Source organism: Lygodium microphyllum, chromosome 2 (assembly GCF_053477565.2).
Source record: "Lygodium microphyllum isolate KBCC chromosome 2, Lygodium_microphyllum_v1.1.10, whole genome shotgun sequence".
NCBI classification, from domain to species: Eukaryota; Viridiplantae; Streptophyta; class Polypodiopsida; order Schizaeales; family Lygodiaceae; genus Lygodium; species Lygodium microphyllum.
The window spans coordinates 115,436,459-115,458,299 of NC_141136.1; the positions used below are offsets into that span (position 1 = coordinate 115,436,459).

The window sequence follows — 21,841 nt, forward strand, 5'->3', positions numbered from 1 at the left end:
CAGCAGTTTGCTGGCGTGGCAAGCTGTACAACAGCAGTGCAGATGAACAACAATCAGTCGCCAGGCAGAAACAGCAGCAATCAGCGTGTGAGGGGCTGGAAACAGGCGCCAGACTATAGGGAACATTGATGGACAACAAGGGCTGAGATGTCCTCCTTGACTGGGGTGTGGGTAGCAAGCTGGTAACACCTGAAACTTGCAAAAACGAGATTGTGAAAGAGTGGAGGGCTGGCTGCCAATTTATAGAAAATTAGGGTTCTAGTCTCTAGATCCTCTCCCACTTAACTTTCTCGATCCGCTCCCCGTTTTAGGGTTTTGGCTAAAATAAGCCTAAAATAAGCATGTTTTGGGATTGTTTAAGTGGCTAAGTGCATTTCTTAGCACAACACTTAAGACTCTTTAATCCATAGTTATGAGAACAACCCAAGATTGCCCTTAAGGACATATAAGAGAAATTGGAGTGCCTATTCTCAGTCAAACAAAGATGCGCAATCAATTTAGCACATGACAGCAAGAGGGGCTAGTTTATTGCCACATTGACTTTTGGATGATGCAAATAATGCTCAATATGGGTAGTTCCAAGTAGGTAAACCATAAGAGTCAAGACTTAGTTCAGTTTTGAGGTTTTTTTTTTTCGATTTCATGTTTGCAATGTGTGATGTGTAATCATAAAACTATTCAAATTTCACTTTTATGTCATTGCTAGAGATTAGTGATTTAATGATGATGGTAACCTCATCAATGAGGATGAGCCTGAGAGCATCTCAGGATCTACCTCTAAGGAGTCATCTTCGGACTCTCTTGACGAGCACTCGGATGCAGATAATATTGAACATGTTGATGATAGTGATAGCTCATCCTAGGCCTCTCTCTTCATCTACCCTACACTTCTCTTTTTTGTATGATATATCATGTATCTACTATAATGTATCTAATTCTAACGCATGTTGCCCATGTGTCATATGCCATAGAGGTTTTGGGTTGCTACCCTCTTGAAATCATCTTATACTCTAATGGCATTGTTATTTTGGCTTTAAATATGTGTTCTATTATGTGTTGTCCAAAATTATCACACTATGTTTTCAAATTAAAAAGCATACTTTTATTGCACCATATCTTAAAAAAAACTTGAGGTACAATTTAGTACCATATTGTATCATACAATACTATATCATACCTGCTGACAAATATGGCTACATGCATATTGTGTGACAATTAGAGTGCTATTACATTGGCACATAATTCAATCATGCATGGGAGGAGGAAGAAAGGCTATAGGTATTCAATACACCTTTCTTTATGCACCTTCACAAGGCCGATTTCTCCTAGGGGGTTTCTCAATCATGTGCCACACGTTGAATCAGAAGGTGCAATGAAATGGAAACATTTAAGGTACTGTGTGTTGCTTTCTATTAGTAGAAGAACAAGGTCTTTGTGTAACCTTCCTTAAGGCACTTGAAGTCTTGAATCATGAATGGCTTTGAAGTTTGGTACTCTTCTTCTGGCCATACTTGACTTCATACCTGGCTGCATATGTTAAATATCAGAGATTCATGCTTGACTTGATTGATTGGTCTTAGAAGATGTAGCCTAGCAAGCATGGTGGATGTAATATAGTGCAATGCACACATGAAAAACATGACAACTGTGATATAGGGTATGCTGGCCCAGGTGTGTGAGCAGTAGTGCAGCCACTACCACCTCTTCCTTGCCGCCTTCATTGCCAGAGGTCTACTCGCAGTGCTTGGTGATATAGGGTATGTTGGCCCAGGTGTGTGAGCAGTAGTGCAGCCACTACCACCTCGTCCTTGCCACCTTCATTGCCAGAGGCTCTACTCACACTGCAAGCACTACCCTTATCTATCGTGCCTCCTTGCAATCCCTAGAGGCTTTTCCAGACCTGCTAGCTCCACCAAAGGCTATACTTGCAGCCCTGCCATGTGTCCACCTGTCATGTGGAGCTTCACTTGTGCTTGCAGCTCCACCACCTATCTACCTGCAACTCCTATTTGGCGGCAGCAATGAATTGCTTGGCGGCCACACTCAACTACCAGACAGTGACACTGAAAATCCTTGGCAGCAGTCTACATCTAGCAGGGTGTACAGAAATTGCGAATTTCAGCACATTGGGTAACATTTTGGGGAATTTTCAGTTTGCCCTCTTCAGCTCTCAGTCTGCATGATTCAAGCATACGTTGGGGCAGATTTGTGCCACTTTTTGCAGTAGAATTTTTGAGCAGAAGGGCATTGGACATCCACTTCTTCATAGATATTAGGAAGACCTTTGGAAAGAGCGCTCAGCCTACATCAACTTATTTGTCCACTACAACACAACAGCATTTGATAAGATAGACTAAATAGGATTCCTTCAATATTTACATGCGGACTCCCTCACAATACACGTGCGCGCGCGCGCACACACACACATTCTCTCTCTCTCTCTCTTTCTCTCTCTCTCCCGCTTGGGTAATCAAGTTTGAAGTGGCTACCCTAGTGGTAACCCACTTATTTTATTGACCCGTTGAACCAAGTTCAAATCTTCATTTTTTCTACATCAATACTTAATGACCATGCGGAATGTAGGAGTTGGACCCAAGGCCTTGTGATCACCACGTGTTCAACTTAACCACCTAGGCTACATCTATTTGGACACATACACATGCTCTCTCTCTCTCCCTCTTTTTTTTCATGAATGGGTAATTCTATATATTACCAAAACATAATCTCAAAAGCACAGAACTTGGGATGTCCAAAGACCAAATCTTTCGGAAGCATCGATAGCCCAACTACTCAGGACCAACTGGTTAACAGTAGTTACCAAACCTTCCTGGCCACTAAACAAGAAAGGAACTGATGGCAAGAGGTTTCCCCAAAGGTCTAACAAAAGAAGCAACAACCATCAGAAATCTGGTGCTTGGAGAGTACAAAGGCAAGAGGAAGAGCACCAATCAACATTTGCGAAATGAAGGCCTTGTATTTGACAGGTTTTGCTAAGCCAACTTGTCATCACCACAAATTTTCACCACGCTTGACATTTTTGGAGACCCCAGATGGTGTTGCCCTTTTGGGCAAGCCAATCCTTATAATGTATAAGCCAGTGGTATACCCAATTGATCAAAGCATGTCCCAAATACAGTCGACCATATGTCATCCAATGTCACCAAGGGGTATCTCAGTCCAAAGGGGGGAGAGGCTTCATGGTGTGTAAGAAGATTGAAATGGAATCTAAAAATCACTTTCAATGCAACTAATAAGGGCTGATTTAGAGGCATTAGTGTCAAGTCCCAAAGCAAGAGTAAACAAGTCCCACGTATCCATTGCTCTTCGTATATTGTCAAGTCAACTTTGAGAAACATGAAAGTGTCATTAGCCAAAGCTTGGCCACAACCGATTGCTCCTATGAAGGAAGTGAGAGTTCAATCACCTTGCCATTAGTTGCCATACCCAACAACATCGTCAAAATGGGATGAATGGCCAAGGCAAAGAACAAAGGATTCAACGGACAACCTTGCCTAACAGATCGGCGAAGAGGAAAGGGTTCCATGACACCACCATTGAGTAGAACTCATTGATACTTTCCAAAAGAGATCCCATCAGCAGCTAAACTTGTTGCGTTATTTGAGCATTCCGAGGAAAGTATTCCAAGTCGTGGCATTCAAGTCAATCCATTAGTCCATGTCAAGAAGTTGAATGAGATGAATCGAGGCATATGTTAAAACCACCCACAATAAATCCAGGTCTTCCAAGAGAGACACTCTTGCAACTATTGTCATAACTCAATGGCCAAAAACATCATTAGGAGCATGCAAGCCCACTAGCCATAGTACTTCCACATCATAACTAATTTCAACAACTATGAATCTTCCTAATACCTCTCTCTTAATCATGATTGGCTGAAAGTGCTCTTGGACAATCAACAATACACCCGAATGGGTTCCTGCAAAAACACCAACATATAAAAGCTTGAAGCCATGATAGTGTAGGGTTCTCCCTGTTTGTTTATGACTCTTACCGAACATTCATGTAGCCAGCTTCATGACGAACAAAAAGGAAATCAAGTTTGAGGCATCCTTATCCAAAAAGTTTACCAATATAGCAAAAGCATTTGTCCCATTACTACATAATTTAGAAGTTGAGGGTTGATCCACATCAACTGTACTGTGGTGGTGCGGGTATCCACAATCCCATGGAGTAATTACTTTACCACGTTTATCAAAAGCTAGACGCTTAGGAGGACTATGTGGTGACTCCTATTGGGCCTCTAGATTAAACCTTGTCTTAGTGCTCAAAGGTGTAATACTAGTATTGTAGGACAAAGGTTTATCCTTATGGTGCACATAGGTGCACAAAACATTCTATGCATCATCCAAGGATCTAGTACGCTGAACATCATCTGACTTTTTTCCCTTCTTCAAATGCACCTTTTACCAGCCACCATGGGTATCATTAGAGGGGGGTGAAAGTAGTTGTTTTCCTTTGTCCAAATTTTCTCCTAGGGGCTGGGCATCTATATGCATATGTGAGGCAGGACCATCCTATTGTACAACATGCACTTCATTTGCATGTCTTGTCACTTCTTTCCTTTCAATAAACTCCGATATAAAATACCCTAATTGGCCACATTTGAAACAATGTCCCACGAAAGCTCCCCATTTACGATGGAAGTGTTGGGACTGCATATGACGATAATTCACACATAACCAAGTGGGACGCTTGTGAGAGGTATCCCAAAGCATGCACATTTTGTTTCTATTGACAGCTTGAGTTCTGGGAGGAGCCAGACACTTTGCCAATGCTAGACATGGCGTCAAGCAAAAGAGGCCAATACACAGGTGGGCGACCCTCCACTTCACCCAAACTGGGCATTCTTGCTAGTAGTTCTGTAAAGTCCACCATTGGCCTCATGGAACAACATGCACCAACTTGTGATCATAAGACAATGGAAGCTTGCCTAAAAGCATCCCGATGATGAGGGGATTTGAGCATGACCTCATAAAACCCCTTTGGGCTAAGAAAAATGTCTTCAACGTAGTTCTATTCAGCCAGAAAATTCGGAGCAAGTGTAGCCTTTGTTCGGTTCATAAACACAGTATCAGGGCCAGCCATAGGTCATAGGCGTCTGCACCACAAGCTATCTATGAATGGACAGAGAGACTACCCTATTGCATAGGGTTGAGATTTGCGGCTGTAACCAGCCTTCCTTATGTGGATGGGTGGTAAATCCCTAATTACAACTTAATTACAGCAGCAAACAATTAATGCAAAGCTGAAAATACAAATTTACCTATTGATCTTGAACAATGCACACCCAATTGGCCCCAAAATTGGCGCCCCTTTCGGTATTTCTTTAGCTTTAATGAAGAAAAAGTTGATTTGCAATGGGATTCTCCCGATCCCCTTCGCAATCCAAACTCCCCTTACTGTCCAAAGTGACCAGCAAGTCTTCAATCTGTTTTGCCCCTTGATTCGGGCACTTAATTGGCTTTCATCCACTTCATAGACGATGGAAATGTCCCAAATTCAATGGCTCGCTAGTCCTCCACCTGAATTTAGATGAAATTCACCTTCGGTCTTGCAAAATCCAAGTCTTGGAGCTTTCAATTTCTAGCATACTTCCTGAGGTTGTTGCTAAACCCTAATTTCTACTGTAAATTAGGGTTTACAGCAAAGAAATTTGCAGTTTTTTAGCCTTCAAGGGTCCAAATGCTGAGATCTTCGGAGCAAGGCTGTGAAATGGCTGGGAGATGAGAGAGAAAGCTGTAGAGAGAGAAAATTCAAAGTTTTGTTGCGAAGAATGACTGAAAATCAGTCAAATGCAGCTGCTACCCTGCGACAACAACTTGTAGATGCAAAGAATTGAAGAAAATCAGTCATTTATTGCTGTTGCCTTGTCTTAACAGCCTGTAGATGCTGTCACCTATTGTTGATTGGTCTTCTCCTACCCTTGGCAGTCTCAGAAGGTCCTCCAATGGCTGCAAATTAGACCAACAGTCTCTCCTCCCTCTCTCTTGTAGGCTGAATTTATAAAAATGCCTCTCTCTAGTCTCTAAATATGTTTTTCAGTCTTGCATGGGCATTTTTGACAAGTGGCAGCCTTCCCAAATGGTTTTTCCAACATTTTTCATAATTAAATATTAATTTTCAGTCTTTAAATACTGAAAAATAATCTAATAATTATTTTGATGTCCTGAAAAATAATTTGATTGGCCAATAATTAAATTGGCTAGGCAACTTCCATTCTCGAGTGTCTCTACGCCATCTTTGACCATCAAATTGGCATTAGGTACCATTAAACGCTACTTCTCTAGTATCACCAACTGACACTTATGGCCAAATAGATGACCTAGGCTTACAACTGGCACTAGATACCACCAAGTACCTATGCGGCATAACTTATAGCAACTTTTGCCTTTGACATCCCGTGATTTCCTCGGGTCTCGGGCTCGTAAATTTACTCTAACCCCAGTTACACCTCATATATGCAACATTTACTTAACCATGTGATTAAAAATTAATCCACATGTTAAGTGAGGTTTCAAAAATACATATCCTCATGATAGCCCTCCTCCTTGAAATCCTTGCAATCGTCCTCAGTTGCACTGCCAAATGCATCAAAAGCAAAGTACTACACTCGAAATTTCCATAGGGCATCATAGTCAACATAACATTGCGCATTGTTATTCAACCATTCCATATGCCCAACATATGCTGAAAATTACCAGTCAATATAACATAACATAAGACTCACAAAGAATCTCAAAAACATTGCCAAATTATCATATGACATGCCCATTTCTCATGAGCTCAACTCATCTGGCAAAACCGAACCATAGCATAGCATAACCAAGCATAAACCATGGCTTAAACATCAATGGCATCATAACATATGTTGTTGTCCATGGAACTAGATGTAAACCATTGAAAACTGGGCATAATCTGATCATAAACTGATCACTTGCTGATCTGAGAACTGATCACAAACTGTTGCAAATGTGATCCCAAAGTGATCACAAACTCATTGCAAAAACTGACCAGCAATCAATGCAAAAACTGATGCAAAACTAATCCAAAAAGTAACCATAAACGGTTCTCAAGCTGATCAAAAACTGAGCTGAATACCACCGAATATTAGTGATCATATGCTGAAAACCAACATTTGATAATCAGCCCTTGATGATCATTAATTGATGCTATACCAAGCATAACCAATGCTTACCAAGTATAACTGATTACACACTAAGCATAATGGATGCAAATGTACAGTTTTAGAGCTGCAGTGAAAACCATGCCAAACAACATGCCAAACATAGTGACTAGTACACTGAATAGTGATCCCCTGGCAAACATACTGTTCAGCTACAGTACCTTGAATGTATGCTAAATACATTCGAGATCCACTACTTCTAGAGCTGTCCATTACTGAGGAGCGGAGGTGCTAGCTTCCTCACAAGCATCAGGTAATACTTTGGACCTTTGCTTCTACTGAACATGATCAAGCCCGAACTAAAGTCGGCTCTAACTGGAAAGCATCAAGGTAAAGCTGCAGCAATTGAGGATGGTCTGCCAAGTCATCCTCCTCCATCCATTTGGCATCCATTCGTGAATAATTCTGAAACTTCACCAAGTACCTTCTGGAACTCTTACCCCTGATCTTCCTCTTTGATGAGAATTTTAGCAAGGTACCTATATTGTCAAACAAAACCTTCCAAAGTAGACTGGTCATCCGGGGGTCTCGATTACTAATGATCGACTTTGGCATACCATGATAATTAAAGATGTGCAGCAAAAACAATCGTGCCATATGATCAGCCTTTATTTCCTTCCTCACTAATGGAATGAAATGGGCTTGTTTACTAAACTTGCAAATGATAGTCCATATCCCGTCATTTTCTGTAGGTGTCTTAGGAAGCTCAAAAATAAAGTCCATTGCAATGCTCTGCCAAGGCTTATTTGGAATAGGCAAGGGCTGCAACAAACCCGGCATCTTTTGCCTATCATGCTTTACCTTCTAGCATATGATGCATGTCTTAACAAACTGTTCTACATCATGCCTCAAAGTTGGCCAATAAAAGAAATGCTCCACTGCCTTAGCCGTGGCATCAATACCTCTGTGTCTTGCATACGGAGGAGAATGACTTTTAGTGATAACTCTAGGCCTTAACTACTTTGTGACACACAGTCATCCATGCATCATCAGAAATCCATCTCTTAGCACAAAGTGTCCATGCCCTTGGCCATTGCAAAGCTGATCATAAACATTAGCAAAGTTCGAATGAGCAACATATTGCTCTTTCATGGCATCCAACTCAATGTGATAAACCATATTGGCAGCCAACAACTGAGGTTTACGTGATAGTGTATCACTTTTCCTACTCTTTCTCTGCGATCTGTTCCTCTTTTCAGCCCTATTTGCAGATGTTCCCTAATTTTCAGATTTACACTTTTTCTCAGCCTTTGACTCTTTGACATGTGACTTCGCATCATCATCGTGGAATCTTGCATCCTTTCCATCCAACAATGTGTCGATTATAGTAGCGATTTCTATACACTGAGACATGCTGGAAATAGTGGACTTAATGCAAAATTCCCGAACACCCTCCATAAATATATTTCTCCACCTGCTCATGGAGGGGTACTGTGTGATAAGAAGTAACTAGCAACAATGCATTTCAAAACTTCTTATTGTACTAATCCAAGTTCTTGCAATCTTTGGAATTCAACTAATTCCAAGCTATCATAATGTCTACTTCAAAGGTACTTGTCAACCAATTTGAAGCAAACATTTGCTTGAACTCGACCCAAGTGGTAGGTGACTTTCCTTGAATAAGAAGTGTAGTTCACCGCTACAATGCATTTCCCTTCAAAAATGTCACTGCCTTGCATATTTTAGATGCCTTTGTGAAGTTGCCTCCAAAATAGGCTGCATCAAATTGTTGAATAAAAACAAGTGCTTTCAGCCTATCTTGTGCACCACTGAAAGGTTCAAACTTCACGCTTTTGCCACCTTCATCATAGTCCTTCAGCGGACCTATGGGAGTCAAGTTATCCTAAATGGGCTGCTACAAAAAGGGTGCATTGGCTGTATTTGCATAAAAACCAGCACTATCTTAAGCACCTACATGACCAGCACCAAATCCTTGTGCTCCAACAGTCCCTAGGGGTGCCGATACATATCCATATGGCCCGCTTTGTGCCTCAAACATCATGCTTATGCTGCCATACATGGAATTAGGCATTCCACTTGCATTACCCGGATACATTGGATATTGTAAGCCATGCATTGGCTGTTGCATACCATAGGGATTTGTGCCATACATTCATGTATGCGGTGTTTGTCCAATCATAGCATGAAAAATGGTACCACCACCAAAGTATCCTTGTTGTCCCATGCTTGCATGTGCATAATGGCCTTACTGCCCATATTCCCATGGATTAGCACTACCAAGTTGGCCATGCATTTGCACTTGCTGCCCCATGGATACCAACTATTTGTGCTCATTAGGCATTTTGGGCTCTTCTAAAGAAGACTTAGGCATTTCCTTCGATTCTTGTGGTTGTCCCGAAGCTGTAGAAGGTGTGTTCTTCTCTTTGCCTTTGCTGTCCTTTGGGGTATTCAAGAATTGAGTAAACTGGGGATCCTTTGCCAATTTAGCAAAAAGATTCGCTGGCGTACGCATTTAATCCTTGAAGCTATCATCAAATTCTTCAACCCCTTGCTGGTCGTTACCCTCTTTATGCATTGAAGTACCAACATTTGGGTCATTTCCCACATTTTCAGCATGCTGTCCATGTTGAGAACCATGCCCAACATCAATCATTGCATTTCCCCCTTCACCACGTGATTGACCAAGGAGTGATACATCCTCTCCACTTGATCCCATATCGCCATGTGAAGACATGCTTGCTGTAATTCACTGCTGAGAACAATTTCAGCAATAATGCAATAGTCCCAAGTTGCAATCAAGTACCATGGGCCCACCAATTCAAAGGATTTGACGGTATCCCGGCAATGGAACCATGTAACCATCCTTCCTTTCGTGGATGGGTGGTAAATCCTTGATTACAACTTAATTACAGCAGCAAACAATTAATGCAAATCTGAAAATACAAATTTACCTAATGATCTTGGACAATGCACACCCGATTGGCCCCAAAATTGGCGTCCCTTACGGTATTTCTTTAGCTTTATTGAAGAGAAAGTTTATTTTCAATGGGATTCTCCCGATCCCCTTCGAAATCCAAACTCCCGTTGCTGTCCAAAGTGACTAGCAAGTCTTCAATCTGATTTGTCCGTTGATTTGAGCACTTAATTGGCCTTCACCCACTTCATAGACGATGGAAATGCCCCAAATTCAATGGCTTGCTAGTCCTCCACCTGAATTTAGCTGAAAATTCAGTCTTGAAAAATCCAAGTCTTGGAGCTTCCAATTTTTAGCACACTTCCCGAGACTGTTGGTAAACCCTAATTTCTGCTGTAAATTAGGGTTTATAGCAGAGAAATTTGCAATTTTTCAGTCTCCAAGGGTTCCAAATGTTGAGATCTTTAGAGCAAGGTTGTAAAATGGCTGGGAGATGAGAGAGAAAGCTGTAGAGAGAGAAAATTCAGAGTTTGTCACGAAGAATGACTGAAAATCAGTCAAATGCAGCTGTCACCTGTTGTTTATTGGTCTTCTCCTACCCTTGGCAACCTCAAACAATCCTCCAATGGCTGCAAATCAGACCAGCAACCTCTCCTCCCTCTCTCTTGCAGGCTAAATTTATAAAAATGTATCTCTGCAGCTTCTAAAGACGTTTTCAGTCTTGCATGGGCATTTTTGACAAGTGGCAACCTTTCCAAATGGTTTTTGCAGCATTTTCATAGTTAAATATTAATTTCCCGTCTTTAAATACTAAAAAATAATCTAATAATTATTTTGGTGTCCTAAAAAATAATCTGACTGGCCAATAATTAAATTGGCTAGGCAACTTCCATTCCCAAGTGTCTCTGCGCTATTTTTGACTATCAGATTGTCATTAGGTACCATTAAACAACACTTCTCTAGTGTCACCAACTGACACTTGTAGCCAAATGGATGACCTAGGCCAACAATTGGCACCACGTACCACCAAGTACCTATGCGGCATAACTTATAGCAACTTTTGCCTTTGACATCTTGTGATTTTCTTAGGTCTCGGGCTCGTAAATTTACTCTAACCCTAGTTACACCTCACATGTACAACATTTACTTAACCATGTAATTAAAAATTAATCCACATGTTAAGTGAGGTTTCAAAAATACATGTCGTCATGACAACGGCCCTGTGCATAGCACTTGTTCTCTCAGTGTTTCTAAGCAACAAAAGGTTGCACAAGGGCTGCTTGACTAGTGTGAGAACAGCCTGAGTGGCACCACCTGTCAGTTGAAAGATTGCAACAAACAATCTGCCGTGAATAGTCTTTCTGCTACGAAGTGTCTGTCCCAGCTACAAACTCTATGAGGATATCATGAGATATGCTAGCATTGGGGACATATTATTAGTAGGAGATTTCAATGCACGCACAGAAGATAGACAGAGTGACTTTTATATGCATGATAATGCCATGTTCAAAGAGATCGACATAGATGAAATAGGTCTACGCAGGAGAGCCCAGGATAAATAAGTAAGTACCTATGGGACACACCTATTGACTTTGGGAAGTGCACATAGACTAGCCATCTTTAATGGTCTGCCACATTGGCCAAGATCTGACAATTTGACATGTTGGAATCACAGAGGGGCAAGTACTGTGGATTACTTAATAGGCTCACCAGCATTGATACCAGACACCCAAAACTTTAAGATATCTAAGAGACCAATTGGCATAGCAGCAGATCATGCTATTTTGACATTCATGCTCTCTTGTGTACATATGAAACATGAAACACCATGCCTCCCTAAACATCCCAAATACTACTTTACAAAAGACACCTCACACATCTACATTGTTTCTCTGCATACCAATTTACATACATTGGACTTGAGTAGATCGTTGGAAGAATGTACAAGGGATTTAGCAGAGGCCATACATGGATCAGCCATGTATGCATTCCCACACACCTTGCCCCGATGTAGACCCATGCAATCTACTGCTCCCCAAAATAGTTGGTATGATGATGAGTGTAGAGTCACCCGAGCTCACTTACAGAGAGAAGTGGAGCTAGGCACTCAGACACATCGCCAAACAAAGACGTTCTTCAAACGCCTTGTGCGGAAGAAGATACGAGACTACTTAGCGAAAGCAAAAGCATAGATATATCAGCTATTTTTGGGGCGGGATAGCAAGATCTCATGAAAGATGTTTCATGAAAGACAATCCCCCATACATATTACATCACCAGATGCTTGTCTTGACTATGGGAGACAACTGTATGACTTGCCAGGACAACCACCTCCTATGCAGCCTCCACAAGCTTGTAGACCAACACAGTGGTCTTTCTTCACATGGAAAATGGTTAGGGATGCAATTTATAGATTACAAAATGGGAGGGCACATGATGAGGATGGACTAGTATTAGAACATTTCTCACATGCTTGTGACATATTAGCACCCATATTAGCACATATGTTTAATAGAGCAATATGTGAAGGTTTCCCTATGAGTTGGTCAAACAACACTATCATTCTACTATTTAAAAGTGGTGATCCCCTGATTCCAAGCAACTACAGGACTATCATGATCAGTCATACTTTGGCCAAGATATGTGGATCTATATTGGAGCATGAACTCAGTGAGGGGGCTGAAATGAAAGGCAAGAGAGCACAAGGACAGGTAGGTTTTAGACGAGGATATACCACGCCGGACCATATTCTCACACTTGAGCCATTATTGAGGAGGGTCGAGCCCGAGACAAGAGGATCTATTGTTGCTTTGTAGACTTTCACAGAGTGCCTCGTACACGCATTACAGAGATTGTAAGACATTGGAGTACAAGAGGGTATACGATGGGGCGTCTATGCATTATATGAGGCAGTAACAGGTCATGTACGGGCACGTGGGGGGCTATCAGAGAGGATTGATAGTACCATAGGAGTGAAACAAGGATGTCCACTTTCACCCACATTGTTTGGTCTATACATAGATGAAGTGTCTGATTACATAGACCGAGGAGGAGGATCTGGAGCCAACCTGGTAGGGGTGCTGATACCGATATTACTGTATGCAAATGATATTGTTCTCATTTCAAATTCACCGGAGGGATTGCAGTGCCATCTAGATGCTTTGCACATCTTTTGTAGAGATAAAGACCTCACAATGAACCTTGGGAAGACTGAAACCACGGTTTTCAATACTCCAGTAGCATGGGCTCACATTTGGGAGAGACATACTGGAGCATGTCTATTTGGGAGTCATCTTCTCCGGCCCACGTTTTTCGTTGAGAGGGGCATCAGAGACACGTCTAGCACATGGATATACAGCACTAGGGACATTCGAGAGTCAATGTGCTCACATACAATTCCAGGAGCCCCGCACCAAACTCTGGTTGTTTGACACCCTAGTCACACCTACATTACTATATGGAGCAGAGGTATGGGGTTGTAGCTTGTACCACAGGCGTCTTAGCCCATTCTCTGATTAGATTGGAGTAGAGAGGGATTATTATGATGGTTGGGACAGCATGGAAAGACCATTGATCATGATGATAGCACGTATAATTAGGAGTAAGCCCTCCACCCCACATCCCATTGTCAGAGCAGAGCTAGGGGCAACACCTATAGTTATGGAGGCACTCTTCAGGGCAGTGACCTTTTGGCACACACTATGGGAACTTCCACGCCATAGATACTCTAGATTGGCACTAACCTCATCTAGACAACTAGCGACAGGAGGCGAGAAGAAGTGTTGGTTTTCACAGATGGCTATTTGGATGAGTCTACATGGTTTGGATATTGACCCTATCTTCCACCTTTGGATTATAGCCTTGACTGCCCTACACTTTGTCTCAGCCGATCAGAGTTGACATCTTGAGGATTGAAAAAGCAAGGACATGGATCCATCCACCACTTTCTCTAGGATCGAGGATGGAGTTCTACAAGAGTCATTTCTTGTGTCTCTCTGATGATGGTTTCACTATTCGGCCAGCATATATGGACACCCATCTCTCCCATAGTGTATGGGTTGCTATCGAACAGATTCACACCTCCTCACATAGGCTTCAGATGGAGACAAGCAGATGAACAAATACCCTAGCAGAGGATAGGACTTGCCAGCTTTGTGTCTGAGACGGAAGAGCACTCATATGCAGATGCATAGTATACTATGACATACGAGGATGGTACCACTGCCTCTTCCATGATGGATTTGGACCCCTTTGTCGCATCATGGAGTATGAGGACCATAGATGCCTAGGTTTTTTCCTCCTAGAGCTCGAGAGGCGCCGAATTGCACTACTGCGAGACAGGAGGCCAGCTCACCCAGAGGGACACATAGAGAGCAGTGACAGACTTCTTCTACAGAGCCGACCCTACTGACACTACCAGCCTAGCAGAGACAGAGCCACCCCGCCAGACACCTTACAGGCCACACCGTGGAGTCACATTGGATAGAGCCATTTCCCTTCGTCAAGCACGACCCCGTCTACTAGGACCACGTCCAAGGAGGCCACATCGCAGTCGGATTAGAGCCATTATCACGAGACACCAAAGACTCTCCACCAGGCATATCAGGGAAGCAGCTAGGGATGACATCATAGCTGAGATCATGTGCAGATCTTGAGATTAGCTACAATCCAGTCTCCACCACACTTTTGTACATGGTTCTATCAGATCTGGTCTCCCTTTCCTTTCCTTTTCTTTTCTATCGATGGAACAATACTACACATGGTTCAACCCTAGTATAGTCCCATCGTATAGTTATTTTCAGTATTGTTTCATAGGCCACCCACTTATTTGTAATGTTATCTTTACCTTACTGATGAGATGACATTAGACATGGATGTACTCTGGATTTTGTCTCATAGGCCACATTGGCCTTATGTAGATGTTAATCTCTCTCTCTCTCTCTCTCTCTCTCTCTCTCTCTCTCTCTCTCTCTCTCTCTCTATCTATCTATGCCTCTCCCCCCGCCATTGCCCGCCATTTGATCTCCCTCCCCGCCATCGCGTAGCGATCTCTACGAACTCTGCTAGCAAACCATCACGTCATCTACCCGGAGGCCGCCGTGCCATCCCTCAGGCCTTTTGCCGACCCAACACCTGGTTGTCCACCGCCGTTTGACCCACAAAAAGTAAGACCACATCACACCCGACATTCGGACCACTCATCCAATCCAAGTCATCACTCAGATGCAAGGTCTGCCGTCCAATCCACATCATCATTCGGATGCCCAAAGGGCCCAGTCGGATGCCAGGCACTAGCCGCCCAAGAACTTGCCCACGCTCGTCACTTGGACCATCCCCCCGCCACTCGGATGGCCCCATGAATTGGACGGCCACGAGGACTCTAACCACCATTTTCCTCCCCCCCGGCGACTCGAACAAGGCCCACTGCCGCCTAGCACAATTGGCGGTGGGTCTATTATGGCCCGACATCGCGGCCATAACAGGCTCTCATCACCCCCTTAGCCCCCCACTTCCCTGGCCCTCGCCACCACCCAAGTGTCCCCCCCCCCCCCCTTCAAGCCTACCCCCAACCACAAGCCTCTCGGCCCGCTGCCCCCGCACTTGGACCCGTCACCCTCCCAGCCAGTCACGCCACCTCCAGATCCAGCTAGCATCCCGATAACCCCACCATCTCCCGCCACCCACCTGCAATGGGGCCAAACAGCCCATGACCCAATCCCCTAGGCAAGACGAGTGGATTGATAGGATGGGCTTGAGCAAAGCATCACCGTCGCTAAGCAACCACACGAGGGGAGAAAAATGAAAAATACTCGACGAATTGGAGCAGCATCAACAAGATGACGGACTACCACACAAGGAAAAGTATGGAGGCCCTCCGAGACGTATGCAAGATGCACGACCAGGACGTCGGGAACATCAAGGAAATCATGGCTGCAATGTGTGCGGAAACTGCACACCAAATCAAGGAGGAAATAAGCTCAAAAGTGCAAGGATGGAAGAATGAAATCTAAGCAAAGATCACAGCACACTTCACCTCTTGGAAGGTGGACATTGAAACATCCCTCCAAGAGAGAAATAGGGTGATTGAAGAGCTGAGGCATAAGCTTGATGACTACAGATTCCAGCTTGACCTCCTCGAGGAAGGGGAAATTACCGAAACAATGCCTACAAAGGTGCAAACCAAGATCTACGAGTTGAAGACACACATGACAAAGGAGATCAACACATGGGCAAAACATAGTGAAACAAGCACAAGCTGAGGTGGCTGAGAACTCCAAGTGGATTGAAGTAGCGAAGAAGGCACCAACAAAGGAGGAATTTGTGAATGCAGCATTGGAGGAGGAGAAAAGGAGAAAACATAGAGCGCTCCATATCCGGGTAGTAGGATGGACGGAGGGACAGAGCCCCTTAGCAGACGCCAAGAAGATATGTGAAAAGCTGGGAGTTGAGGACCCCACAATAGTGGAGAATGCATGGCACGTAGGGAAAGACCTCACCAAAAGCTGACCTCTCATCCTCAAATTCGCCAACCTAGAATCCCGACGAGTCTTCCTCTCTAAAAGGACAGCACTAAAAGGGGAAAAGATCTATGTGGTGAATGATCTCACACTCGCACAGGTGGCACAATGTAAGGAATGCATGCCACAAATGTTGGAAGCGCGCAAAGCAGGGAAATGGGCAGTATATTGAGATGGCCGTGTCATCATCACAGATAAACATCAATGACGGGGCGTGGCCTATGAGACTCACTCAAGGTTTGCAGTATGGAACTGCAACCGAGCTATGAAGACAGATGCAAGACTATTCCAAGAGACCTTCACCGACAAGGATATCATCCTATATACAAAAACCCACCATAGCCCAAGCACACACCTACCTAAAGTGAGGGGATACAAATGGGAGATGGCATGCTGCCCTAGAGCCTGAACAAAAGAAGGGACCCGACGAGGGTTTGGAGGAGTCGCAGTGCTCTACAGGGAGGAGTTACAGCCTATGGTGCAAGTCATGCGAAAAGATGAGAAGGCCCAGTTCATGTGGATTCGGATACACACAGATCGCCCTCGAGACATCTACATGGCGGTGTGCTACTTCCCCTTAGCACACTCCCCATATGCGCCACAGAAGGGGGAGTCACCATACCTACCACTATACGAGGACATCATGCACTATAACTTGGGGGATGTCATGTTGGCTGGAGACTTCAATGCCCGCACAGCACAGAGACAAACTCCCTTCTTCGAGAGCGAAGACCACATGTACAAAGAGATAGCACCGGAGGAGATAGGGCTCAACCGTACATCACAAGATACAATTGAATGCACTGAGTATAGCAACCACCTACTGGCGCTAGGGGGCGCGCACGGATTAGCCATCCTCAACGGGCTAGATAGATGGCCAGGATCGGATGCCCTCACATGCTTTCCACATAAGCATGCGGCTAATTGCAACAAACGAGGGGCACCAGGAATACCTACACAGCAACTGGGAGCAAGCACAGTGGATTACATACTCGGGCCCCTATCACTTATCCCTGACATCCATTCCTTTAGAATATCACCCCGCCCGCTCGTAGTGGCCACCGACCATGCCTACCTGCAGTTTGACATCACCTGTAGATGTGACCCAACACCCCCAGCAAGCAGTCTCCCAAGATTCCCCAGGTACCACTTCACCAAGTTAACTACGAGTGCTTATTCCGACCACCTCTATTGGAGCCTGTAGGAAATGAACCCCTACTCACCCTAGGAGGAGATCAGAGCACAATTGGCAGGAACACTCCACACCTTAGCGGCCAAGTACTTCCCCCACACATCCCCCCGTCCCTCCTCTCTAGACAAGAATGTCCCACAGAATAGCTAGTACCACGCAAAGTGCAGGGAAACCTGGCTCTGACTTCAACAGGACGAAGCACGGGAAGTACACACGCACAAACAGGCACGCCTAATCTTTTGACACCTTGTACAAAGGAAGAAACGGGCCTACCTATCCAAAGTGAAACGCGAATTCTACCAACTATTCTTGGGAAAGGGTAGCAAGGAGGCGTGGAAGGCATTCTAGGAGCCACGTGCTCAGACACCCATTACCTCCCCGGACACATGGCATGCATATATGACCTTACTATACCAAATATCCGAGCATCCCTTGCTGCCCCAACCACCAGGGAGCAGACCCAAGTCATCTACATTCTTTAGCACGGAGTAGGTCGGGACGCCATTGACAGACTACAGAATGGCCGAACCCAAGACCATGAAGGCTTAATAGCAGAGCACCTGACCCATACCCAGGACATACTTGTACCCCTTCTAGCCCACATGTTCAACAGAGCCTTATATGAGGGCTTCCTTGCCAGCTAGTCGGCCAACACCATAATATCTATCCTGAAGGCTAGAGATCCCATGGCCCCCACGAACTACCGAACAATCATGGTTGGCCATGTACTAGCCAAGCTTTATGGATCCATCTTGGACCATGAGCTGAGCAAGTGGGCAGAGCAACACTAGCATCGGGCGATTGGACAAGCAGGGTTTAGGAGGGGGTACTCCACTCTTGACCATATCTTCACACTTAGAGCCATTATAGAGGAGGGCAAGGCACACGGGAGGCGGGTATACTACTGCTTCGTGGACTTCCGCAAGGCCTTCGACACGGTACCACGAGCTAGGCTCATGCAGAGACTACAAGGACTGGAGATCCCACCAGAAATGTGTCGGGGGATACTGGCACTATACGAATTGGTCACAGGCCGAGTCAAAACACTAGGGGGGCTGTCAAAGGAGATAACCAACACCATTGGAGTTAAACAGGGATGCCCACTCTCACCTACTTTATTTGGTCTCTACATTGATGAAATAGAGTACATGGATAGATTGGGAGGGGAGGAATCTAGCCTAGGAGGGATATTGATACCCATCTTACTATATGCGGATGACATAGTTCTCATCTCCAGCACGCTTGAAGGGCTACAGTGCCAATTGGAGGCACTACGGGCCTTCTACCAGGATAAAGACCTCACCGTGAACCTGGGGAAGACCAAGTTCATGGTGTTCAACACTTCAACCCAATGGATTCAACAGTCAATACCCCCTTCACATACTGTGGGGAAGCCGTGGAAGTGGTCCAAAGATACGTTTATCTGGGGATTACATTTTCAGGACCGAGATTCACTTTGAGAAAGGCGGGAGAAGATAGATTAACACGAGGCAATGCAGCCCTCAGATCCATGGAGAACCAATGCGCCCACATACAATTCCGGGAGCCTCGTACAAAGCTCTGGCTATTTGACACTCTAGTCACACCAGCACTCTTGTAGGGGCTCCCATATGGGGATCCAGTCTCTACCACATGAGGAGGGCCACACAGGACCAGCCACTGCCTCAAGAGGAGGCCACCTATGAGGGATGGGAGCAGATGGAGAGACCCCTGGTACTTATGATCTCATGGATGATCCGGAGCAAGCCCTTTGTGCCACACGAGATCATCAGAGCAAAGATGGGGGCATCACCCATTGTAGCTAAGGCCCTCTTCCAAACACTGGCCTTCTTGCACCGACTATAGGACTTGCCTTGGCATCGGTACCCTAGACTTGCGCTGGAGTCGTCCAAACAGCTAGCATTGCAAGGGGACACTAAAGGCCACTTGGCCTACACATGGACCACCTCCCCCCACTACAATACAACCTAGATTGCCCCCTCCTGGAGCTCAGCCGGGAGAAGGTGAACCGTATCATCAGAATGGACATCATTCAGCTACACACGGCCAAGACATGGGTGACTCCTACAGAAGACCTAGGGACAAAGAAGGCTTTCTACTAGGAGCACTTTCTGCACAAATCTCCAGATGGCTTTATTTCCCGCCCAAGCTGCATGGACATACTTGTCCCATGGAGTCAGAAGTGCCATCGGACAAATCCATACATCTTCACACCAGATACGGGGCCCACCCCCTCCCCCCAAAAGATCAGATCTGCCAAATTTGCCAGCTCGAATTGGAGACAGAAGAACACTACATATGCAGGTGCCCAGCGTACTACGAGAACCGGGGAGGCTTCCACTAGTTTAAAGAAGGATTCGGGCCACTCTCCAAAGTGATGGATTTCAAGGACCAGAGATGCCTTGGGCTCTTCCTATAGGAAATACGACGCCATAGAGACCACCTCCTTTGGACCTTGAAGCAGAGATAGGGAGCTGCCCAATGCCTGCTCACAGAATTCTACCGACAGCCAACTACCATCCCCACCCCTGAGCCCCCACCAGCCCCACTAACCTCTTGGCCGTGGGGGACCACGCTAGCCATAGCCACGACAAGAAGCAAAGCCCGATGCCCATGCCCAACTAACCCCGCCCGCGCAGGAGGCACATGTCAAGGATACAAGGGATACTACGCCACCACCAAAGGGCCCTGCCACGCCGATTCAGCCTCTCGATGTTAGATAGACCATGCGGGACATTTTAGGATGACCAAGCTCCATGAGCAGTTCCACACCATACTTGGAACACATATGAATTGTACCCAGCCTATATACCATTTTGTACCTACTCAATTAGTTTATCATAGCATTAGATGGTAGCTTTACTGGGACCTGGAAAGTTTCCTAGACATTTTGTATGTAACATTTTGGTCTCATAGGCCAACTTGGCCTTTGTAGATGTTAATATAACTTTCTTCTTTCTTTCTCTCTCTCCCCAAAAAAAAGAAAAGTCAAGCAAGAGGAAGGCATTGTGTGTCTTTTTACCTGGCATTCCTAGTGGACAGCAAGTTTTGCAATGGTTGTAGCCCACCCCCATGTTGTGGGGTGATTGTTTTCTCTCTTCATCTTTTGGAAGCCCTTATTTTTTGATCAGCCGTCATGAGCAACAATAATGATGATTTATTTAGCATGCTTGGGGCCGATGATAAGGTCGATGGCACCAAGTATCCTATCTAGGCTTATTATGTGATATTGTATTTGGCATTGACATGAGGCCCGTGTCTTCCACTTCTTCCCCACCAGCCACCTTTGGCTCTACGTCAAGAGCTGGTGCTAATGATGCTGAATTATCATCATCTTCTTCAACCACTCCTACTCAAGAAGAGGCTTGTTGGGGTCATCATGTTGCCCAAAGCCCATACATTGATTGCGTTATCCATGATGAAAAGAATAATCTCTCATATCAGACCATGCAAGTCAGCTAAGCAAGCTTGGGATCTCCATTGTATGAGGTATGTAATAAGGCACATGTTGCTTATCTCTGAAGCAAGTCAAAGACCTTCACATGGATGGAGGTAATATTGATGCTTATCTCAGGGGTATTAAGGATCTTAGAGAGTAGTTACTCAATATTGATGAGGTGGTTCTCAATAATAAGCTTGTATCTACCACTTCCAATGGTTTGCCCGAATCTTATCATTGAGGTTTTGCCACCAAAGTAAGATTAGCGATGACTATGGGAAACCAAACTTCATATACCTTTGACCAGCTTGTTTATTTCTTATTGCAAGAGCAAAGCTGTGTCAATCACAATGCCACAATAACTTCAGATCAAGTGTTTTCCATGCTACACAAATGAAAGGGGAAATCACCGGGCAAACCCCAAGTATGCTGGTCAGAAACAACACCTACACATGCTGCTTATTCAGAGATTTGGGCACCTTGACCAAAGCTCATGGTTGGAATCACACATAAATCCACATGCTGGCTAAACAGGCAATCCTCATGGCTGGAATCACATGTGATCTTTCAAAAATCCACATGCTGGCTAATCAGTTTTGTCAAGGATGTCTCC

The 21,841-nt window shown here is 44.7% G+C and overlaps 1 protein-coding gene across 6 annotated transcripts in view; it reads left to right on the forward strand.

The window, feature by feature from the left end:
- LOC148040208 (pentatricopeptide repeat-containing protein At2g33680-like) overlaps positions 1–21,841 on the forward strand; it is a 65,710-nt gene that overhangs the window by 39,297 nt on the left and 4,572 nt on the right. The gene's annotated exons all lie outside the window — the stretch shown is intronic.